We start from the raw sequence: 23,898 nt of genomic DNA, 5'->3' as shown, positions 1-23,898 counted from the left end.
TTGATAAGGTATGTTACAATCATCTTTAACAGTGAACTGTCATTGGTTATGCCATTGCTGTTTATTTAGGAACATTTGGACCTGGAAATTATGTCAGACCGGATAGGCATTCACAAACCAGCTAAGAGATGTAATTCCCCCAGTGTGGCATGGGTCTGTCCCTGGGCCCTGTCCTAGTAGGATATCCAGGAAGCATCCTAGTCAGATCCCTGGAGAACCCCAGCCACTCTTCAGAGGAAGCTTATTTTCACAGCTTGTGTCCCATTCTGTCCTTGTGACCATAGCTGAGGTTAGGAACCTAGACTGACAGGTAAACTTTGCTTTCATGCTCATCTTTCTCTTCACCACATGAACCAGCGAAATGCTTAAGAACGGGCCCACGTTTCCACCGCGCTTTGTGAACTGATCTTTTATGAATGAGTGCGGGTGGGGTCCTCGTCTGGACATGGAAGCCGAAGGGCACAAATGTGGGAGAACACGCTCCCCTTTCTTGTGCTGCGAACATATTTTACGGTCCAAACAAAACTACTGCAGCATCTGTGTGCAGCACAGAGGTAAACACAGACAGTGATTACGAGGACAACAACAAGTACGCACTTTGTGTCCTTTTATCTGTGATATGAACTGTTACAAAGCAGCAAATTCAGTCTTAGAGCCCAACCTAATTCACAGCCATGAAAACTGCATCGCTTTTCTCATGTAATACATACCATGCAATGAAATTGCAGTAGAAAACTTTATGTTGAGATGGCAGCCACGCCCTTCTTCTGCTTTCATTATGCATTCTTGGTTCGGGACCAGCTAGCTCCCAGACCTGGGAATGACCCCTCCATGAATCACCATCTTGTTGTGGTTGAGGGTTTGTGTGCCCAAGTGATCTCAGGAACTATGCTATCAGGGACAATTTGCCCCTTGTAGGGTCTTCCAAGGATCCTGGGTGAGACAAAAATCCTAGCCTCAACTCATGGGCCCCTGTTGGGCCCAGCCCAAAGGAGCCACATGGGGCAGCAGTCCAGTGGACCCATCTCCTGCTGGAGGGGTCGTAGGGGTCCAGTACAATGTGGATTGGCTGACAGTCAAAGGAAGAGGCCTTGGAGGCCTTGGTGGATCCCCCAGCCCTCCTTACAGTGAAATTTGTATCTACTTTGTCTTACTGCCATTCTTTGAACTCACAATGAAATGTCTAAAGTAATCAAATAAATCAGTTTTATTTTCTTGTTAACATCCTTGTGGAGGAAACTATATAAATATATTATCTTAGGTTCCAGCTTAAAACAGCCACAAACTAATGCAGTCTAAATTGGCAAAGGGGGAAGTGAATGATGGCAAGTGTTTTCCACCTGGAACTTCAGTGCTGGTAACACTTACTCCATGTAATGGTAGAGATAAATAAAGTAATAAAATTGGATCAACAGCTCTGAAACAGCTTAAACAAAACAGATTACTGTCCTAATCAAGGCAAGCTTTACTGCAGGGCTGATTATTAGGCTCCATTAGTTTCAGCCAGGTGTGCCTAATAAACTGGCTTTTAATTTGGCAGGTCATCTGTCATTGCCACTAATGTACACAAATGCTGCAGGAACAGTAGTATTGCAAGTGTATAAACTTAAATAAGGGACATTAACAAATTCTTTAGGAAAGTCTTCAGTAGCCATAAGCTAATAAGTAAAGACATGTGAAAGATGAAGAGTATAGATTGTGCAATAACTCTGAGGAATGGCATTTTCCATCGAACAAATAGATCATGTCAGCAAAATCTGAAATAAAAGCTCCACACTGTGCAGGAATTGTTTGAAATGGTAGTCCCACAGTGTAAACTTCCCAGACAAATCCACGTAAAGGTTAGCAGAAAGTAGAGCAGCAAAAATGTTTGGCAGCCACACACAATTTCTCCCCTTTTGCTTCCATTGTATTGTATGTCTCCTGCCCTTCTTTTTTTTTTTTTTTTCCACTCACTCTTCCTCTGTGTAATTTAAGACCCCACAACACAACTGGCAGTGGCTTGGGGTAAAACTGGAACATCAAAGGGGAGTTGTTGAATGGATAAAACAAGCCAAGAGATCGTGTATTTTTTCCCCTCCTTTCTGCTGCTGCTTTGACTCATCACATTTTTTCCGTCTGAAAAGCTGGGGCTGATCAGGTTCCCTGACTGCAGCTTGTTTCCCCTTGTTAAAAAGAAAATAGAAAGGGTTAAATTTAGATTTACTGAAGATCTACCCGGAAACTTGTGCATCTGCTGGGCTCATTACATTTGTCTTCCTATCTTTATATGCATCCCCGCAAATAGCAAGCAAGAAAAGCTGGGCTGATCTTGATTGATGGGTTTGAGCCACCATTAAGCACAATATGTCTGCGCAGCATTTAATTGAAAGCCTCAAAACAACTGGAGATATTAGAGGATCATAATAAAAATGCGTTTAAGCTGTCTCATAAAGCAATGAGTCAACAAGTCTGTTTAAAGTGTGTTTAAAGTTGAGAAAAGTTTAACTTACTTTACATATCACGACGTTACACCAGCTGTTACCAAAACATGGCCCTCAAAACTAACGGCAACTAATAAACTCCAAATATGAAATTGTTGTATAATTTATGCAATTCCTGTTTTATTTATTTATTTTATTAATCTGAGTAGTGCTGGACTGGAACAATAACTCAGGAATTTTTAGTAAAGTTTTAATAAAAAAATATTGTTGTCCAAATCCATAACTCTACAGAAGTTATGTGTTATTACCATGATATCAGCGTCATGATTATCTTGGATGCTTGTATATACGGACACCCTTAACACTGAAATTTGTTCATCTGGGAGAAGTTTTTAGATTAAAATGCATAAATATATGAGTGACTCTCCAGCCTGTCTGGGCTGCATACTCAAAATCTCACTAGGAATACACTAATGACAGCACGTACAGACTTTTAAGACTGGACACACACAAAACAATTTTCCTATTTTTTTCTTTTCTTTTGTTTTAAATCAGATAAATATTCATAAACAGATGTGCATTTTGAGGGTGCATGCCATGACATCGCTGTGGAGAGAGCGTACAGTGTGCAGGTGAGTCACACCTTCTGATGGGTCTTTCAGCTCACTCTTGCTTGCTATATTATTAATGCATTATTAAAAATTTCTGACCAAATATTATAATTTAAGAAAGAGCCTATATTTTTCTGAAACAATCATTTCACATGCAAATGTTTTAATGGAGGAGCTTCCCTTTATTGTAGAAAAGGAAATTGAATGTTTTAACATCTCTTCAGGTGCACAGGACAGCTTTGACTTCTTTTGAGATTTTAAAGCCTTAATGACATTAATTAATCATGAATAAAAATAATTATTTCAGGCAAGAAATTCTCTGAAGACTGTTGAATGTGCATGAGTATCTCTGGTTTTGTTTGCGCTGCTGCTAAGGAGTCACTAAGGAACCATCATGGACGTGTCAAAGCACATTTCTAAACTGCTTTATAATGTTTGTGAAATCAAATCATAATGAAAATTAAATAACAACTGATTGGAGCGGCTCTGAGTCATGCTGTAAAACTTATCAGCTTTGTTTGTTGCATCGCCTTGTGCACCATACATCAAGATACGCATCAAACTGTGAGCGGGACGGATGCACAGACAGCTAATTGATACCGAAAATAACCCTAATTTGCAGCCCCAGCTCTCTCCTTACTGCCCTTTGATTCTCCTTGCTTTATTGGCAGAGTAATGACTCAGCATCCTTTGTTTGGAAGCTGCACGCAGCTTAGGTTCCAGGTCATAATCACTCCAGTGTGACTGATGTGGCATTTTTAAACCCAACCTTCCCCAAATATTTACAGAGCGAGACTTGGAAAAGAAAAAGACATGATACCATGCAGGTGTCTGTTATTGTAGATGTGGAAAACTGTGCGACAAGAGGTGCAAATATTTTGTTAGTCCCATCTAAGATCCTTAATGGGAATCATTCTGTTAATAGGCAAGCTGGGAAACACCAGCAGAGTAACTCAAGCCTGGGTATCTCTGACACGTGCTCACAAGGAACTATTTTTGAATGGAGCCTTTAAGAGAAAGGCAGCACACATAATTTACCTGTCAGCAAGGGGGGGGGGGTGGGGTCTGCATGTCCACGAACTACTCATACAGACACATGGAAACAGAGGTCACAGGAGGTAACAGTGGCTCTTACTGCTTCCTCAAAAAGAAGCATTTCTAAGAAGCTGCATCAACTTCTAGTTTTTTGCAATCAGAGTTGATTTCAGTAACATTTCAGAAGAGTTTGCTGTAACTTCTCTGCGGGAGAGTTAACACAGAGGAAGACCATTCATGCTCAGCCCAGCAGTGCAGTCTGTGCTCAGACTTCCTTCAGTTCAAACTTTAATAACTTCTACATTTCTAATTCAGCCAGTCTGAAAATGATGTTTAATGTGTGGCACAAATATTCTGTCACTCAGGCTGATGATCACTGTTAATAACAGATCAGCTGTTTTAGGCTGCGTGATGTTCATCTGCACAGGAAGTAGGGGAGGCACGGCTCTTTAAATTTACACCACATCACATCAAAACGTCACACGGACTTTAAACTCAAGTATTTGGAAAATGAATGTGCTTTATTTCATGAAGTGAAACTTTTCTGTTATCAAATTGAATCAAAACAAAACTACCAATAGAGAGACGTGAAATAGGTGAAAATTGTAAATTACATAATTACAGACTTCCCAAGTTCAGACATTTATTAATTTGTTTCTGTGATAGATCATTTGAGTTATTCCACACTTAATACTTGAAAAATACAGAGTGGAAAATTAATTGTTCTGAATAATCCTGTTCAGTGAATAAAGTCTTAATGACTCAGCAGCTGAAATGTGTCAGTGGATACAAAGTATCTGCATAACCATCTTTAATTAAAGTGACTTTATCTATAGAGCATAGTAAATATGTAATTCACACAATACAAAAATACACAATGCAGCTATTAAACTTATAACTGGCACAACAGACAACACATCTCCTCCCTGCAGGTCACTGAGGACACCCTCGCCGCAGCTCCCCTCCCTATGGTGGGCTAAAAAATTCAAAAGCTTGACCAAACATGACACCATCTGTTCAGTCAGACTGCAAAAGGCAGAAGATTCTGCACGCTGTCCAGTCCGGTCACCCATGGCCGTCACAAGCAACGGGTTTGGCAAGATGTTGACGCATGCTTGTTAAGTCAGGTAAGAATATCCCATAAAGTTGATTCTGTTGCATCTGGATGCAAAAAACATTTCATCACTCAGACTTCTTCAGTCTCTTGGATGATGGAAGTCACTCAGATGAGTGATGAAATGTTTTAAACCATGACATATTTCTCCGATTGAAAAAGGTGCTTACGGATGAACAGAATCAACTTTATGAGGTTTGGCTGTGCATGAAAAAAATCAAAAAGCATTCCATTATAAAAGAGTGCAAAACAGTTCTTAACCTATACAAGAAACAAATGTGCATTTGGATGATCTAATAAAGATTCACTGGGAGAGTCTTGATACATTCTTAAATCCAAGGACGTTGGGGGAAACATTTAGTTTGTTTATGGTGAAATTTTCCTTCATTCCATTCATTAGTTCAGTAACGATGTGCCAAATTGTCGCCCTGCACATATTTAAATCATCATCAGCTCAGGAATCTCACATCATGTCGCATATTTATAATTAAATTTATCCGAGAAGTCAAAATGTCATAAATCATCAGTAAACGTATTGTTTGTGTTCAGCAGAGACGGTTGCTATGCTCTGAGTCATTGATGCCAGCAGTGATGTTGTTGCTGCTTTTGTTCATTTGTCTTCCACGATCAGGAACAATTTAATTCACTAACAGATAAATTATGTGATTCGGAGCTGCTGTCAAGGGGAAACGCTCAGTCATTCAAAGTAAAAGCCCAGCTACTTCTGGTTTGGATACCAGTGTGCTGCTGAGTTGAATAGTGCTGCATGCTCATCCAGCTGGATGACTGGTCCCATTTTGAATTGTTCAGCTTCCAGGTTGAGGCATTATAATCGATATTAATGGGAGAAAAATGTTGCCGCTGAAATATAAAACACGCAGAAGACACTAAGTTATGAAATTAAATGACTCCATCTTAGTGCATTTTTACTCCTGAGTCTCAGGTTTAAAATGTTGCACATTTAATAAGATAACCTTCATGTGGAGACCTTGTGATAAAGGCCGTGGAAACCCACAGGTCTGCAGAGCTGCAGGGCCACGCTGCGATAAACCTTCAGGAGAAGTGACGTCGGCCGGTGTCCGGCCTGAGCCAGGCGGCCAGCTTGTAAACAGCTCCTCCACTGTGTCACACCGACTCCCACAGCAGCTGGTTCCGCCTATTGTTCCCGGATCCCGGTGAAAGCGTCATGCTGACACCTCTCAGGGGTGTCCCCACAGCGACCCAGTGCACCTCTTTCACACAGTTCATCTCAATCTGTCAGGAAAACAGAGGCCTATAATGGAGACCTCAGAGAAACCAAGAGACTGAAACATGGACTAAAATAGTATGTAATTAAGCTAATACTTTTTTGAAAGACTTTTTGTAAAATCTATTATTAAGTTTATGTTTTTATTCCCCTATTCTAGTGTTTTATCTTGGAATTTTTTCCCTCATGTGAAGATATTCACCCAGAAATTCACCATTATATTAACACACCCAACACATTTACACTAAATCCATGTCTTTGAGGAAAGCATCAGCAGGAAGCTCCTGCATGTTCTTACAGTATTATGCATTTTTGTGAGTTTGATTGCTACTAAAATTCAGAATACAGCAACATTTCAGACATAATCCAAGAAAGACAATAAACTAAATTCACAATGTTACAATGAGAGACTGCAGCTATTCTACAGTAATAAACTGTTAATGGACATTACAGTGCCACAGGACAATAACAGCATAACAGCACACATAAGCAGCAGACAGTGTTACACTGTTAAGCTTATATTCAGTCATTTAATCATTTAAAGTGTTTTGCAGTGAGAAACTGTTACTGTACACGACTCTGGCAAATCTAACCTAGTACAATACTGTATGTGCTGTACAAAGTTTTAAGTCATACATATAAAAACTCATCAGCAACAAACAAACAAACAAAAAAGAAACATAAATACACATTTATTACATGTGAAGTTTTTACACTGCAGTACCTGCACTACACACCGCAGCTGCTGGCCATTTTAAATACTTACTGCTGGGTAGCTTGATGTGTACTAATGCAAAAAGATAAGTAACTAAAGCTTGAAAGCAAATAAAAAGGAGGACAAGACAAAATATTTGCATCCAATAGAGTAAAAGCAGGAAGCAACATAATGTAAAAATACTTAAATAAAATACCAAAATACAAGTGTAAAGTGTATAATTTTACTAAATGGCATTCCTACTGGTCATATCCATGCTCAAATCTGTACTCCATATTGTTTCTTTTGTGGGTAATATTAAAATAATTTTTGGGGACAAGAAAGATCTAGTGTTTATTTTCCAGATACATTCCCTCTCAAACTAAAGAAGTGTTATTTTCATGAATTCCACTGAGCGTCTGTTTACGTTTATATTCTACATATTGTCGTTTCTTCTTTCCACAATTTACCACATTTACATTTATTGAAAGTCATAACATGACAGAATTCAAAATGTTTACTTGTCACAGCAGCATAGAAACAAATCTGAAAAATGTCAAAATTAATTTTAAAAAATGAATCTTTTTTTCTACAAAAAGGGAAAAACAAACAGGTTTTGATAAATAGATGTTAAGTAGATGTTCATAAGGCACCCATCCTGTGTCCTCCTCGTGACTATACACAAAATGAAGAGATAATAATCATACTGGCACTATTTTAAAAACGTCAATTTTGACTTTTCTAATCAGGACTCGTACACATATTTGCGCTAAAGCCTCAGCTCAGTCATGTGTTAGATTAGCAGCAGCGATTGTGAAATTTTTTGAGCCACATTTTGCGGGTGTGTCTGTGAGCTTGGGGCAGCTCGGACAAGCTGTCAGTTGTTCGTGCAGAAATGTCAGTCTGACAGGTGCACTGCACCGTGACAGCAGCTCTGCGTGCTGAACAGGCCTGCAGGCTGCTGCAGGGCAAACACAGAGGATCACTGCAGGCTGAAGGCTATGAACAAACCAATGAGCAGAAACCAAGAAAACAAAGCTACCAGCCTGCGACCTGTTTGACCTTGAAGTCTGCATGCTACCAGCATGTTTACTGCATGTTTTTCTTTGGTCACCGAGGGACGCTATTACAGGAAATTTGCCGGAGGACCTGAATCCAGCCCTTCCTTCTATCTTTTTCCTGAAGTTAGGAAGTCCCTCAGTATATTTAGATCACAGCTGTCCACTATGGAAATATCCAAGGCTCCCAAATGCCTCATGGAGTGTGAGAGCAACCGAGTTAAAAGATAAACTCATGCCAGAGCCAAACAAGGTCGAAGGGGTGGCGTTAATGCAGCCACACTGATGACACAAATCAACTGGCTCCTGTTTCTTGCTGCTTTTTTATTTATGTTATTGTTGTAAAGTGTTCCTCAGATGCTTTTAATTAATTAAAATTGCAATTTGCTCCTAAAGTGTGTGCGGGAGACAAAAATCTCTGAATTCTGGTAGGAATAAGCTAACAACTAGAAGACATACTCATTATTTATAGCCCACGTTTGACCTCATGCACTGGAAAACAATCATTAATTTATTTTTATTTTAAAGTCTGAAACCTCAAGAAAAAAACAAAAAAAACCCGATCACATAAAATAAAATTTCGACCTTTTTTTTGCAGAAGTTCCGAATTGATTGTAGGTTTGGATGTGAGAGTGTGTGGTCGTCTGTCTCTGTGATTGGCTCCAGAGCAGCAGCAACACTTTATGGCTGCTGCATTGGCTGAGTCGGGAGCTCACTGTGACGTCACCACAGCACTCTCACTGTTTATACTGGTGCTGAGGACGCGCCACGCTTGCTGCAGTATTTTACTAAACAATAGGTGTTGCCACTCAGACAAAACCTCTGTATTAGCTCTTGTATAGGAACAGAAGACGCTGAAACCGGAAGACTGAAAGAAGTGGAATTTATGTCTCATTTTACCAAGCTGTTGCAATGTCTTCTGTTTCACAATCTTGGAATCTTTGAACACTGAAATGGTGGTAAAAACTGAGGCAATGGTACACTCATGTCTTCAACCTGGCCACTCCAGTCTGTGAGGCGCACAACCAGGTAAAGTGTCACCAAGTTGTGGCTCATTTGAGGACCGGTTGAGAAAATGGCTGGCATGAGAAAACATTCCTTGATGATGGGAAAACCCAGAAACGAAAGCTGATTGTCCTGAATTAGTAGGAATAAAGAAAGTGAAATAAAAAGTGAATACTCATTCATCTTTATTGGTTTAATAGCTGACAGATGCTTTTGACCACCAGCTACTCCCAGTCCCTTAAAGAACCTCCTGCCCTGGGATTTCCCACAGTTCAGTATCGTTCCGAACCACGTTGACCTCAGTAATGTGCGCATTCCCCGCAACCAGCTGTCATGTTGCTTCTGTGTGTGAGAGGGGGAAAAGGGTGTGACAGACAGGAGACAATAACTGTTGGAGGGCTGATTTCCGTTTTTAGACTCCACCGACCCGTTTCCAGTGTCATCGAAAAATTTCAGAGGAGCTGGGGGTGTTTCGGTCACTGCTGCAGGAAGGGCAACACAACTGCGCTGCAACTTGACACTCCATCAAAGAGACTCTGAAAAGAAGGATTTCATCCTCTCATAAAAAAGGTGTTTTTATGTGGAGGTTAGTGAGGCCTCATGCCCTCATCTTCCTGTAATTGTCCCATCACGCTCCTGTTTCCATGACTGAGCAGAAATCCTGCTGCACTGAGTGTGATCTGATTTACAACTGGCACATGTGAAGTGGAGATCATAAAACTGCCTGACCCACATGTAGAAGCTGAAAGAAAAAACAAAAAAAAAAAACAGACTTTTTGCTCATATAAACAGTGCAAATTATTTTTTAGATCAGAATTTCACATATAAAGAGATTTGCTCATTGCACATAGCTTTTTAGCTGATGGTGGGTCACTAGTGGGTATTTCAAGCTGCAGTTGGGTACTGTAGGTAACCATCTACTATACCATATACCCTCTACCCATATTTCAGAATAGTAAACACATATAAGTGGTTAGCACTGTTGCCTCACAACAAGATGGTCCTGGCTTCAAATCTTTCTGTGTGATGGTTGTGTGTTCATGCTTGTGGGGGTGTTAACACAGTCCGTGTCTGCCTGGGACACACTTGCAAAACATTTTTTCTTCCATCTGTGTTTTTTCAGTCACTCCCCTAAAAACTGTTTAACTTATTGCTTCATGCTGCTGACAGTTAGTTCACCTAACAACTCAAATTACACTGATTTGTCACTCAATCTGTCTGGATGCACTTTAAGTTAAGCTCCTGCTTAACTTTTTGGAGTTTAAGTTTTTGAGATAAAAGCTACAATCATTTTCCTTAATTGGGGAAATGTGAGCAAGAAGTAACTAGACTTTCAAAATAAAAGTATGCAAATGAAGTAAATATAATAACACGCAAAATCTAATAACAAACTCTAATAAAGCTACAAACACATAAAATAAAATATTAAAATTACTTTCACCCTGTTGTGGGGTGGTTGGGGTGGATAGAAGGCTGTGTTTCCAACTCAGGCCAGTTTGTCTTGTCTCTTGTTTGTATCTATTGACAAATGAATGGGTGTCTGGTGATGAGCAGCCTACCCTCTGCACTGTGGGCGGTGGCGCCGATCTCCGGTGCTGCAGTGCTTCGGGGTGCTGTGGCTGCCGGCCCCAGATCCACCTCTCCCTGTCCCTTGCTGAGGTGTGGGAAATAGGGGTGCCTACAGATCCAGTGGAAGCTGGCTCTCTTTTTCAGGGTTGCCCCACCCACCACCACCACCACCACCCACACACACACACACACACACACACACACACACACACACACACACACACACACACACACACACACAGACTACACATCACTCACACATGCAGGGTCTTGGAGAGGCCACGTGTGGAGCTGCGTGACCACTTGCCTCTCCTTTTTTAATTGCATTATAGTCATTATAATTCACAACACATCCTGATACACATAGGACCTTGGGGAACAGGCATGCTACCCAGAGGTTGATGAGATGGGACTGCTGAGGTGGCACCAATCAGATCCTCACTAATGTCTGCCCTTCAATTTTAATTGCACTTTAGACATGCTTAGGCTCCTGCCCCTGCGACCTGGCCCTGGATAAGCGGAAGAGAATGGATGGATGTTAAATCAGATGTTATATCTATTCATGATGTATTGGTGAATTATGTTTTGATGCATTGTCTTACAAAACTAATTGATTTATACTAATTTTGTGTTATTCAAACTTTGCATAGAAATACTGTAGGCCTGCTTAGCAGTTTAGTGCAGGTTTAAATGGTTAGTTTGCAGTATTGTGGTGAAGTTTACAGTAATGCATTATATGTTGGACTGATACACAGCAGATATGGGGTTTGTGGTCTATGTTAGGTTAGAAGACATCAGTTTATATTTAAGGTGATGATGCCGATCAGTCATATAGCTTGTGAAACATCGACTCATATCTTGTTGAATTCAAGTGGCGAGTAACACAATATTGGAGTAGCAGCAAAGGTCAGCTGATGTTATATATTTATGTGACTTATTTATTTTCTTCACGTTGCACTGCTACACCCACTTGCCAAATCCCACTTTAACTCCTGCTCGCCTGAATCCTGACTGCAAATTTAGTCTGTGTAAAGATTTAAACTTGCATTGGTCTCTTTGTGTCTTGCTATTGAGTCCACTCACGCTTGTGATTATGACAGAAACTGGGATTCTAATCCAAATTTATTGAAGTTGGAGAAAAAAAGCTAATTAAGCAAATTGATGCCATTTTCCACTTCAGGTGGACGGCCACAAATCCTTTGAAATTGATGCAATCTGGGAATAATTTCCAAAACGCTTCCAGGGCATGTGTTTACATAAATAAACAATAGCCGTGTTCTTGTTCTTTCTTTTAACTAATGATTTCTTCACATTAAGTTGTACATTTATCAGTGGAACTCACAAATGCCTCATTTGCTTTTTAAAGGCTCTGACACAGCAGGATTGATGAGTGTGTTCTCACCACAAATGCTTTTATTTTAATCAAATTGTCATGATGCTTAAATAAACTTGTTCCACGCAAGTATGCACAGCTCATTAGCTGCAAAACCTCAACAGTGCTGATGTCTGATGCAAGAGAAAAAGATTACGTCCTGTACCACCTTAAAGATGTCAAAACAGGTTTGATCGTATAAAAACTCTTAAATGGGTACAATAACTACTAATTTTCTAGCACGTACTATTTTTCCTTTTTTCTTTTTTGAAGAAACCACACGTTTGTTGCATTCTGTGATAAAGATACCAGATAAAGGTAAACATGTGGGTTACCTACATGAAGCTGCTCCACATTTCAGTTGGATTGGTCATTAATCTGGTTTCTCTTGGGGACATTTTTTTTTTTTTTCCTGGAGCTTTTCTGATCAGAAATACATAGCAGGTTTGTATTTTTCACAAAGATCAAAAGGAGCAAATTCAAAAACATCCTGGGAAATGCAGACAAAGCTTATCTTTGATTCAGTTTGGACTCTCAGAAAACTCACAGAAAACCCCACACAAAAGAGATGAGGGAGGTTGAAACAGGTGAAGCACCTCCAGGTCAAAGGTCCCGGGCTACTCATTTGACAGCACAGTCTGCTCACATTTCCACATCAATATCCCTGTTTCTGCTCAACTCTTGTCTTTCACCTGATTCTCATATATTCTTATATTAGTTGGCAATCTTTCCATAATTCAAATAGTAAATGAATTAATTTATTGGAATTTAAAAAGAACTTAACATTAAAAATCTTTCTTGTGCCAAGGTTTCTTTTTTTACCAGGTTTCTTCCTGTTAAAAGGGAGTTTTTTTTCTTCCCACTGTTGCCAAGTGCTTGCTCATAGGGCGTAGTCTGATTGTTGGGGTTTCTCTGTATTATTGTAAGGTCTCTACTTTACAGAATAAAGTGCCTTGAAGTGACTGTTGTTGTGATTTGGTACTATATAAATAAAATTTTTCGAATCAAAACAGGGGAAATTCTTGAAGTCCTACTCTCAACCGTAGATGGGACACCAGTGACCTCGAAGATTTTAAGAGGATAAAATAAATTATGCAATCTCACAAAAAAGCTAATATCAATTTGCTAACTAAACTAAATGCTAACCTCCTTATTTTGAGTGTACAGTATTTCAGAAGCATAAGTCACATACATTTAATATAGTATGCTGATTTCAGTTGAAGTATACTTTATGAAATTGTATTTAACTTTTAGTTTGGCTGATTGTATAACAAATAATTTAAAGTCAAGAAGCCTGAATAGCCTGGATTTAGAGTTAAAAGTAAGCAGGCAGGCAGCTTGTTCCAAAGAACAGGACCACAGTAACTGAAAGCACCCTCAGCACACTTACATCTAATTCTGGGAACAGTTACAAGATCTGCACCAGATGACCCGAGAGTTTTGACTGGGTTGTAGTGAGAAGGTCAGAGATGTGCTGAGGAGGTGAACCATTGAGAGCTTTATGGACTAACAGAAGGATTTTAAAGGTAATTCTGTGTTGAACTGGAAGCCAATAAAATGACTTCAGTACTGGGGTAACATTATGTGTAAGGACTCTGAGTATGCTGAAGTATCCTGCTAACAGTGATGGTATAGTTACCTTGAAAAAGTAGTCCGACTACTGATTACTGATTACTCCTTTAAAAAGTAACTTAGTTACTTTACTGATTACTTAATTTGAGAAGTAACTAAGTTAGATTACAGTTACTTTATTAGTTACTTTCAACAGCGGCCAGTCTTGTGCCAAAAAGTGATCGTCTGTCATAAAGTGATCCTGATGTTTCTGTGTGTTTTTATGTGTAATGTCTTTACTTAAATTGGTGAACAGAGTGCAGTCAGCATGATTTATGAAGGGCTTATATATAAAATGCAGAAACAACCTGTTTTTCAACAATCTTTAGGAGTCTGTGTTATTGTACCTACATTATAATCAATCCAGTGTTTTTGGCCACTTCAAATATCTTTATATAACTGTGATGTCATATTTGTTCTGATTTCTGCAGCTTTGTGAGCCAGATTTCTGTTTAAAAAGACATTTTTAATGTCAGACAATTTTTACCTTGAAAAAAAAATTAATATATAAAAGTCACTTTGCCAAAAACTGAGTGCAGCTTCTACCTTGTGATAGAAATGCTGTTTCTCACTCAAAATTACCTGATATCATTCATGAGAGATATGTTTCATATATGCTTCACAGATTATAGGTCAACAAGTCATTTACAGCTGTTTAAATACAGGGAATTATTTTTGTGGCAAATAACGAAAATTTCGTTTTGGCAGACGATCACTTTTTGGCACAATAACCGCCTCTACTACATAGTAGAGGACTTTTCAACTTTTTCAGCTCTCCCCCACTTACTGGTTTGTACTGAAGTCCAGCTTTTGTTGTTTGGGTGCTGGGGGTCCTGCATGAGCCGCAGCTCTGCTTCGCTCCACCTGTTCTGACTCGCTCTGTAAGTTTGACTACGCCGTGACTCCAGATGTTTCCTCATATTTGACGTAGTGTTTTTGAAGCTAGACAGCACTTTGTCGCCAGCACAGAGCGCACAACTAACGATTTTGTCATCTTTAGCTGAAACAGATTCACTATAGTGCCTGTATTTCATCTAGAAAACGTGCATCTCTCTCCTCCCTCCATTGTTTACATTTGTGTCACTGTGCTGGTATTGTCCTCATGATGAAAACGGGACTTAATTGTCGCATCTGCCAGACGTCACTCCCCGAAACGCAAGAAGAAAGCAAAAATATATCTTTGACAAAAATGACAAAAATAGTAACGCACAGTTACTTGGATAAGTAACTTTAATCTGATTACTGGACTGCAAATAGTAATGCGTTAGATTACTCGTTACTGAGAAAAAGTAGTCAGATTAAAGTAACGCGTTACTAAGTAGCGCGTTACTGACATCACTGCCTGCTAATGATTGGGATAATCCTGCAAATAGAGCATTACAATAATCTAGCCTGCTTGATATGAATGCATATTCCAAATAGATGGAAGCTTGCATGCTGAAAGCTTGGCCCTGCCTCCAATGTCAGCATTAAACAAAGCTTATGCACAATGCAAACTACACACCAAAGCACTGAGAGTGCAGAAAGCTACAAGTCTCTGTGAACATCATCATTGTTACTGATAATTTGATTATTTTAACTCTGATAAAAGCAGACATATTTTGTGCTGCACTGAATGATGTTAAAGAGTTTATTGTTTTTCTTATTAGTTTTGAGGTGAGACACAAGGTCAGTATAGCTCACTCATAGGCTTTAAATGGGAAGGCTACCTGGGTGTATTAACAGCACCCAAAGGATATTTGGTGTCTCATTTTAGTATTTTTAATCAAGGGAACAACGTGGTCACCTTCCTGTACTGCCTAACTACACCAGCTGGCTTATTGGCCGGGTTGCTGCTCTCAGTCTTTTCTTCCAGGGCAGCAACCTCTGGCTGAATAATGAAGTGAACTGCAGTTCCTCCTGTCCCACAGGCAGCTTCAAACCACCAGTGTCTCCTTGGAGTCCCTGAACTGGACATTTGGACTGTGTTGGTGTCTTTTTGTTGGAATTAACTGATAAGTAACATGACTTACTTACCAGTTAATTCCAACAAAAATACAGCAAAGGTACCAACACAGTCCAAATGTAGTAACAAATAACAAGTAACATGACTTGTAGTGACCGAAAGAATAAGATCGCGAATACAAGCGGCAGAAATGAGTTTCCTTCGAAGGGTGGCTGGCCTCTCCCTGAGGAGTGCGGCCATTCGGGAGGGGCTCAAAGTAGAGCCGCTGCTCCTCCACATCGAAAGGAGCCAGTTGAGGTGGCTCGGGCATCTGATTAGGATGCCTCCTGGCCGCCTCTTGGGTGAGGTGTTCCGGGCATGTCCCACCAGGAGGAGGCCTCATGGTAGACCCAGGACACGCTGGAAAGATTATATCTCTCGGCTGGCCTGGGAACGCCTTGGGGTCCCTCCAGATGAGCTGGAGGAGGTGGCTGGGGAGAGGGAAGCCTGGGCTTCTCTGCTTAGGCCCCTGCCCCTGCCCCCGCGGCCCGGCCCCGGATAAGCGGAAGAGAATGGATGGATGGATGGATGGATGGTTGCCTGTGCTTAACTTTTAGTGAGTGGAATTTTAATGGTCTGTTTTTTATTGTTACACTCACAACTTTGGGGAAAAAAAAAGGCTCCACTTACAGCAAGCCACATCTGAGTTTCAACTACCAACAAGAATGATTTTATTTAAACAAAAATGTTAATAAATTAAATGTTTGGTAAAAAAGTAACAAAAAGGTGGAGACTGGGTCAGCCATGATATGGGCTGTAGGACTCAGTTCTTCCCATCATAAACCAATGAATTAAAAAAACTAACAAATAAAGCTAAAAAATAAATAAATAAAAAAGTACCAGGATCTCAATCCCAAAAGGAAAGAAAATAAATCCCTTCAAAGGGGAGACCCTTTCTCGGCTTTCTTAAATAGGAGCAGACATTCAATTAATCCACCTGCTGCAATCCACTTCTGGCTCCAAAAAACTAAAACTAATATGGCAGCAGTCAACATGGTACCATTGCTGCTTCAAAATGCAAATGAATCTCAGACCAGTGGCTGATGTGATGATGGCTACCAGCTCTTATTCTGAGTCTATGGTACCACCCCAAAAACAGAACAAACTCCTCTCTGTCCAGATCCAGTGATGGGAGAGCGGTTCACCTGCAGGATGAGATACACTGAGTGATTGCTCCTGTATTTATCACAAAGTTCTTGGCAAATAAAATATTTGCAGAGGAGAAATTTGCCTTGTTTGACAGCACATGCATGTGTGGAAACTCAAATTAGGTGCACTCTTTTCATTGATACGCAGCAGATTAAATAATGCTTCTTAACACAGATATTAGATAAAATGAGGGTCCTACACATTTTTGGACAAACAAATTCCAAGAATTTGATGCAAATTATTTTTTAAACACCTAGTTTGCTGTTGACAAAATTTTTATGATACTCCACACTGTTATTTCTAACAAGTAATAATAAAGCAATAAATTTCACTAGCACCTCTGACTTTTACCTCAGCAAAAATGCAGCATATGAGCTGGTCCACAGTTGGCGAAAGGGAGAATCTGGTGGTGAGAACTGTTTCCTCATCTCGTCCTACAGCCGAGGAAATCCGCTCTGCTCTCTGAATATGTGGGATGAGAAATTGTGCTGTAGTCATAGTTGCTGGGTTTTTTTTTTTAAGTCCACAACTTAAGCCAGCTACATGTGGCTTTTAAAGTGTGTAACCCAGGTTACCTGTTAATCTCTGACAGAAGTGGAAAAGTACAACAGGTCCGTGTCATGTCAAGCTGCTGTTAGAGGCCTGCTGGATAATTTCAATAAACAGCAAAGGAACAACAACAGAGCTCCCTGAAAGTGTGTGTACTGCGTGGCTGGAAGTGACTCTTACTGGCTGACATCTGATATCTGTTTAATGAAGAAACTGTTTTCAAATAATCAGAAGTGTATTTAACCACCCTCATCCTCCTCTTTTGCAGAACCAGGAAGGACCAGAACTACAGAGGTGACTCAATAGACAAAGAAAAAGCAATTACTTCAATATGTGTGAATCCAAGATAGAACAATCCAAACCAAATGTGCGCATCATCATTTAGAATACACTGAACGGATATGAAATGAACCAATCAAAGACAGTGAATGTGTCTTTAACTTCAGTGAATGCAACACAAATGGACCTAAAAGCGGTTTTAATGTGGCTGGCTGTGAAACCATAAACGCCTGTGTCTGTGCCAAGTGAAATGATTGGATCAATATTGCTGAATATTTATTTCATTTGTGTGGCTGAGGGCCACACTTGGAAATACGTAAGAGTTGTATGAAGGGACAGACATGTGTATATATAATTTATAATCAGATTAATTTATTTTTATTTAACCAAAATAAAATAAAGCAGGTCAAAGTCACCAAGTAACATAATACAGGATCTAAAATGTATGTTTCATGTTCCACTCCATATAAAGCCATCACACGGTCAACTTAAAAATTTTAGTCTTTATCATTTAGTTGAGTAAAATGATGCCTTCCAACTGCAGTTCTTGGAGAAGGGTACCAAACAGCCAACTCCCAGCAGCCTGTTTCACCTGGTTGAATTTGAAACCTTGTTTCGCAGGTCTAAACGTAGCTGCAGCCTTTTTCCGTGAAACTGGCCACACATGAAATGAAACGTTCCTCTACGGCTCCATCACTTTGAGATTCAGCTTCTCTTTCCTCTTTGGCTCTCTGTTGGTGTCATGATTCAAACATCAAAATGAAATTGTCTCATGGCAAACTGATGCATGTGTCTCTTTACTGAGTCTGATATCTCAGCTGAAATCAACTTTCCTTTTTGTTGCGTTCAGTTTTAGTTGGTGTGTTTTAGCTTGCAGCTGCTGTGGATGTGTACCAAAACCACAACGACAACTTGGAGGGCCAAAATGATTAAGAACCAAGAGTGATATGGATTGAATTGGATTAAAATTTACCAAAGAAAGTTTCTAATTACCACTCCAGAATGGCCGCAACAGTAAATGATCTCCCACAGACCCCCATGTCAGTGCCCAAATTTATACTATTAAAGCAGGTTTAGCCTGATATGAAAAGGCTTTTGATTGACAATTTCTTCCTTTAACAAATGTACAGTGTGTGAATTCTCTTCATAACCTAGTATGTAGTTGTATTGCAAGGCTTAAAGCTGTGGACAGATTGACAAATGTTACGACACAGTGGCTGTAGCTAATTGCTGTCAGTTGGTGTTGTGTCCATTAATTTGTGCCACTGATAGACTCCCCCCCCTCCATGTTTGTGCTATTTGTGCCTTCTGGATGCAGCCTGCTAACCAAGCCTTCCAGCATTAGCTCATAAATTAAAACTCCACCTTCTGGTCAAGATACAGTAACTTCTGTCTCCAGAAAACTACCAGCAGGTCTGGTTATATGAAGTTTGTGGGAAGTAGGCACCTTGCTGATTAGTTTATGGTCTAAATTTTACATCTTACTGTAAAATTTGTTCTTCAATAGTGTCAAAATCAATGGCCATTGATAAAGATAAGGGCTATGCTTCAGGGGGCTATTAGGTAAGTGATTAGTCTTTTGCCAGTCGGTGTGAAAGTGTCCCTCAGTTTCTTCTGATCCTCAGCCATCAGGCCTGGTTTCAAAACACCAACTTCAAGGTGGGACCCCTCTAACCAATGGGTGACTGTCGATCTTGTTTCTTTTAATGCAGTTTATGGTGCTGATAACAACCTGATGACTTCTAAGGGGATACTAGTCAAACTGAGTACCTTTATTGCTTTTTAACAGTAGTTTTGGAACTGGGGACGTCTGTGTGCTCACTTTCCTATATTTTCATAGAAATCACAAAATAAGTGATTGATCTTATATCTAATAGAACAGGCATTTTTTTTTCAGTTTCATCCATCAACTATCGATCTCTGTAAATAAGACCAAAATAGATTCAGCTTTTCTGTACCGTTTTCTTTTGCTGCCTCCGCTGCATTCTTTCATAATGAGAACTACAGAACACATTTGTACTGAATAACCTTACAATTATTTCTAAGCATTCACACCAAGCTGGTCATTGTGGACCATTTTAAACATGATATAATCTTGATTGTACAAAGCAGTGACTCTCCCTGGTGCTGTGGTCCCCGTGTTTAAAAAGCACTTTGAAGGGGACTCTGAGCTGATGAAACAAACAGCCTATTGATGATCAAATAAAAAGCGCTTCTCTTTCCTCCCGCCTTTATCTCAGGATGCATCGCATGCCTCTCTTAATACCTGCCATCCTGATTAGATGTGGAAACAAAGCTCTGTGCCGTCCTTCCTCCTCGTTAATTGCATCATTTAGATTGATCGCCTTGAGATTAAATTAGATACTTTTAAATAGATCAGTGGTAAGAAACTGAAATTTTAAGGAAGCCAAGGCACAAGCCTGTGGTTCTTTGTGCGTCTGCAGCAAGTTTTCCTCATGTTATGCTTTGTCGCCAAGTTAAACATCGACTTCTTACTTTTTGACTGTTTTTAACTTTGCTGAGCTCTGCCAGGCCTGCTGCACATCTTTTTTTTTTTTTTTTAAGCAGTTACTCTGCACATGACCCACAGTGTAAAAACAAAAAAGATTTTTGGCAACACCTTTGAGCTTGAGGTTTTACTGGTTTGGAGGCGTAAGTCAATGAAGAGGATGTAATTAGTTCATGAAAGTCTGTGTACAGGAAATTCAGAGATTTGACTCCAGACACATGCATGTTAGAAAATAACCACTGAAAATGTGGAAAGACTGTAAACTATGAAGCACATTTCCTAAAAATGAGCTGAAGAGGAGGCAGATTTTTCTGAAGGGCCATACTGATGGAGAACTGAACATCATCATCAATATGTGCATCTGCAGTGACGGGAAAGTTTAGAAGACCTACGTCGGAGATGGCTGGGACTCAGATAATCAGATCACTGTGACTACTCAACAGGGACAAACTGTCTCCTTAACAAGCCTTCACCACTGTTTCACACATATCTAATGATGTCAACGCTGGCACATTCCCACCAGTGAATAAAGTTGCCTCATGTGCCTACGGCACATAGTCCAGTGTAACACTACAAAGTTTGCGTGAGGTGCAACTCCATAATTGATTTTTCAAAGGGCAGTCTAGCATCATTTCCACATGACATTCATTAATATTAGTGCATATGATGATATATTAGCCTCGTTACCTGCTAATCTTATATGTGCATCAGTCAGGTCACAGGACTTTGACCCAGGAGACTGAAGATTGTGTTAGTTAATTTATTTACTCGCGGTGTTAGCCTATTATTATTATTAGATCTATTTTGGAAGTATTTTTGACTTGGCTATATTTTCATGGTTTTAGATACACTGGTACATATCCATTGGTGGCTGTGCCTTGGGTAGTAATGTGGACTGTCTACCAATCTGAAGGTCAGTGGCCTTCGAGTCCACATGCCAAAGTATCCTTGATTAAGGTACTGAACCCTGAGTTGCCCCTGATGCATCTGTGTGTGTGTGTGTGTGTGTTTTAGAAAGTACTTAGGCATAGAAAAAGCATTGTATGAATGTGTGTGTGTCTTTTTGGTCTCCTAAATCTTCCTGGGTCTAGGTTGGGTTGGATGGGTGAGGGCCCACCTCTGGGTGGAGTCTTGGCTTCAGCCAGTTCACCTGTCACTCATCAGCCTCATCAACAGCCAGTACTTATGAACCAGCTCCAGCACCCATGTTTCTGCCAGATTGTCTGCCTATCCAGAGTGATAATCAGGCTCCTTAATGGCTCGCCTGCATCATTGCAAACTCTGGTCTAATGTCCTTGTGTCCCTGCATTCCACTGCTTACTGAGTGGCTGAAGAGCTTTACTCGGTTCCACTTACTTGTCTCCACCGAGCTGATCCATTCCCCCCAGGAATCCTTCACTGGAATGCTCACTGCATCAATTCACCTGCCTACCCACCCTCCTACAACCTGGACTGCTGCTGCAAAACAAACCAGTGACCGAGTACGCTACCTCACTCCCTTTACAAAGTGTTTTTGGAACATCCCCGTGGAATCAGATTCACCTGGACTAACCTCCCTCTCCTCTCTGTGACACCTCTCCCAGTAACCTAATCAGTGTCCCTGAATTCTCCTTGCTGACATGCTCTCCTGTTCAAATCCTCTTTGATTCAATAAACCAGTTAAACTGTATAATTACAGAAGTTAATGATTTTAATAGCCCTGCTTCTATTTAATACAAGTGGGTATGTGCATGTGTACAATTTAAGAAAACAATAATTGATCTATCATAATTACTTTTGCTGTGGATTATAATGCTCAATATAGGCTATCCATTCAATCAAACTCTGAGATGATTTAAATGTGATTAGTGGTATGATTACAGACATGCTTTCAAGGAGACATGCCTGCTCAGATTTGACCAATGATGGCTTAATAAATGTTGTCTTCCTACTTTAGTATTTTATTCACTTACTTTTTTATGCCATGGTAGCTTCATGGTTAAGTGATGCTGTTCAGACCTTTCAGCCAACCAGCTTAACCTGCACATACAGGATTCTCCTGATCCTTCTCTCTACTGACACTGTGAATTTTAACTATCCCAACTAGAAATCTGTGAACATGAACACACTGACTGAATGAATGAAGTTAAAGGGCCAAGTCTTTTTATGGCATTCTTTTACAATACACAGTAAACCCTTGTATGTTGATGGAGATAGGGGAGAATATGGGTGTCATAAAGTCATATCATCTGTAAATACATGGAATACTCTGATGAACCACCACTTACCTGTACTTAAGACCACAGTGTTTACTGTGGCTCTTCCCTCTGGAACATGGACCTTATTGTTTCATGTGCTTTAAGCTTTTTTTCTCCTTAAATTAAGCCATATATATAACAGGGCATCAGTCATTTTATATAAAAGAAGAGCAAAGCAGAGATAATGTGGTTAAAATCTAACACAAATATCAAAGCTCTGTGTACCTGGTTTCCATGGAGCGCTGAGAGCTGCAAAACGGAGAGTCTTTGACTAAGGAGTCAGGCAGCGGGAACAGCTGGGGCATCAGACCAGGTGACTGTGGAAACACACACGTATGCACGGTAACCTACACACACAACACCATTAGTATCCATAAAAAGCCAGGGCTTCTAAGCATTAATCACCCCTGGTCTGTTATTGTGAACTCTTTAGCAGAGGTGCACATGGACATCTAACAGCAGCTTTTTCCCCACCATTATGTGTGCACAGCCCATGTGACCCAAGGAACAGCAGGATTCCTGAAATCTGTTGTGTTCACCAACAGGAAACTGAGCATGATGAAAGTTTCTGGTTCCAACTGCCACAAACCTGAACACTGCTTTAATTTAAGCCTCATCTTCTGGTTCAGAGAAGCAGTTTTTTTTTGTTGTTTTTTTTTAAGATGGATGTGTTTCTATTAAGGTGCTGCATTTTTGTCCATCGCAAAACAACTTTTACAGTAAAATAAACGGGACAATAGGCTACTTTAAAAAAAAAAAAAACTGACAGTTGTGGATCGGGGAATAGTCATGGTGTAGGAGACCACACCCAACTAGACATCTCAGTAAATTGCCCATCACAGCACAGCAGAGCCTCCACTGTCAAGGGTTAAGAGTTTTCCTTTAATTTGTCACTTCTCCCTGTAATGATATCAGAACGTTACAAAGTACGGAGGGTTAGTCGCTGTGAAACAATACAACAAGAACTTAATGTGATCCTTTTGAAAAATCTGTTTCACTTGCTAAATTTGATCGAACTCCAGCAGCCAGCTTATGATGCCGTGTTAGCATCTGTACAAGATAATGTTACATAATGGGAAGCACGACACTCATGCAACAGATTTAAAGTTGCATGCAACAGACACTCATGCAACAGATTTAAAGTTGTACCAAGTGCAGTTATTCTACATAATGGGAAGCACGACACTCATGCAACAGATTTAAAGTTGCATGCAACAGACACTCATGCAACAGATTTAAAGTTGTACCAAGTGCAGTTATTCTACATAATGGGAAGCACGACACTCATGCAACAGATTTAAAGTTGTACCAAGTGCAGTTATTCTCTTTTCCCCACAGCTTCAAATTATCAAACAATTTTTCTACCTCCTTCAGGGTATTTTTTTTTTTTTTATTTATTTAATGTGTCGGAGAAGATGCACAAAGCTTCTTCTGTGGTTTAAATGAACAGTTT

This window comes from Archocentrus centrarchus, chromosome 19, assembly GCF_007364275.1.
Source record: "Archocentrus centrarchus isolate MPI-CPG fArcCen1 chromosome 19, fArcCen1, whole genome shotgun sequence".
Classification (NCBI taxonomy): domain Eukaryota; kingdom Metazoa; phylum Chordata; class Actinopteri; order Cichliformes; family Cichlidae; genus Archocentrus; species Archocentrus centrarchus.
The sequence above is the reverse complement of the archived record's forward strand: the minus strand, read 5'-3'. Positions refer to the sequence as shown.